The sequence below is a fragment of the Trichechus manatus genome, unplaced genomic scaffold, assembly GCF_000243295.1.
Source record: "Trichechus manatus latirostris isolate Lorelei unplaced genomic scaffold, TriManLat1.0 scaffold00207, whole genome shotgun sequence".
Lineage (NCBI taxonomy): Eukaryota > Metazoa > Chordata > Mammalia > Sirenia > Trichechidae > Trichechus > Trichechus manatus.
Genome location: NW_004444143.1, coordinates 901,497 through 903,354, shown reverse-complemented (window position 1 = coordinate 903,354; position 1,858 = coordinate 901,497).

Below are 1,858 nucleotides of genomic sequence, written 5' to 3'. Positions count from 1 at the left end.
AATGTCTTGGCAGAGACAAGTGAGCACTTCCGGCACTGCATCTGTTTGTTGAAACATCTCAATTTGTATTCTATTAATTCCTGGAGCTTTGTTTTTCACCAATGCCTCCAGTGCGGCTTAGACTTCTTCCTTCAATACCATCAGTTCTTGATCATGTGCTACCTCCTTGGCTGAACGTCGACCAATTCTTTTTGGTACAGGGACTCTGTGTATTCCTTCCACCTGCTTTTGTTGCTTCCTGCGTCGTTCAATGTCTTGCCCATAGAATCCTTCAATATTGCAACTCGAGGTGTGAATTTTTTCTTTAGTTCTCTCAGCTTGAGAAATGCTGAGCATGTTCTTTTCTTTGGTTTTCTAATTCCAGGTCTTTGTATATTTCACTATAATACTTTACTTTGTCTTCTTGAGCTGCCCTGTGAAATCTTCTGTTTGACTCTTTTACTTCATCATTTCTTCCTTTCGCTTTAGCTACTCTACATTCAAGAGCAAGTTTCAGAGTCTCTTCTGACATCCATTTTGGTCTTTTCTTTCTTTCCTGTCTTTTTAATGACATTTTGCTTTTTTCATGTATGTCTGGTCTTTGGTCATTAGTGCTCAATGTGTCAAATCTATTCTTGAGATGGTCTCTAAATTCAGGTGGGATATGTTCAAGGTCATACTTTGGCTCTTGTGGACTTGTTTAATGTTCTTCAACTTAAACTTACAAATGAGCAATTGATTGTCTATTCTGCAGTCAGCCTATGGTCTTGTTCTGACTGTTGATACTGAGCTTCTTCATCTTCTCTTTCCACAGATGTAAGCGATCTGATTCCTGTGTATTCCATCTATCGAGGTCCATGTGTATAGTCACTGTTTATGTTGTTGAAAAAAGGTATTTGCAATGAATAAGTTGTTGATCTTGCAAAGTTCTATCATGTGATCTCCAGCGTCACTTCTATCACCATGGCCATAGTTTCCAACTACTGATCCTTCTTCTTTGTTTCCAACTTTTGCAGTCCAATCACCAGTAATTATCAATGCATCTTGATTGCATGTTTGATTAATTTCAGACTGCAGAAGTTGGTAAAAACCTTCAATTTCTTCATCTTTGGCCTTACTAGTTGGTGCATAAATTTGAATGATAGCCATATTAAGTGGTCTTCCTTGTAAGCATATGGATATTATCCTATCACTGACAGCGTTGTACATCAGGATAGATCCTGAAATGTTTTTTTTTGATGATGAATGTGACGCCATTCCTCTTCAATTTGTCATTCTTGGCATAGGAGACCAGGATTGTCCAATTCAAAATGGTTAATACCAGTCCATTTCAGCTCGCTAATGCCTAGGAGATTGACCTTTATGGGCTCCATTTTATTTTTGACGACTTCTAATTTTCCTAGATTCATATTTCATACATTCACGTTCCAATTATTAATGGATGTTTGCAGCTGTTTCCTCTCATTTTGAGTCATGCCACATCAGCAAATGAAGGTCCTGAGAGCTTTATTCCATCCATGTCATTAACGTTGACTCTACTTAGAGGAGTCAGCTCTTTCCCAGTCACCCAGTCATATTCTGAGTGCCTCCCAACCTGAGGGCCTCATCTTCTGGCACTATATCAGACAATGTTCTGCTGCTATTCATAAGGTTTGCACTGGTCAATTTTTTCAGAAGTAGACCACTGGGTCCTTCTTCCTAGTCTGTCTTAGTCTGGAAGCTCAGCTGAAACCTGTCCACCATTAAGTGATCCTGCTGGTATTTGAATACTGGTGGCATAGCTTCCAGCATCACAGCAACACACAAGCCCCCACAGTACAACAAACTGACACCTATGTGTCTGTGTGGGGGATCCAAAACTTAGCAGCTGAAAAAAAAA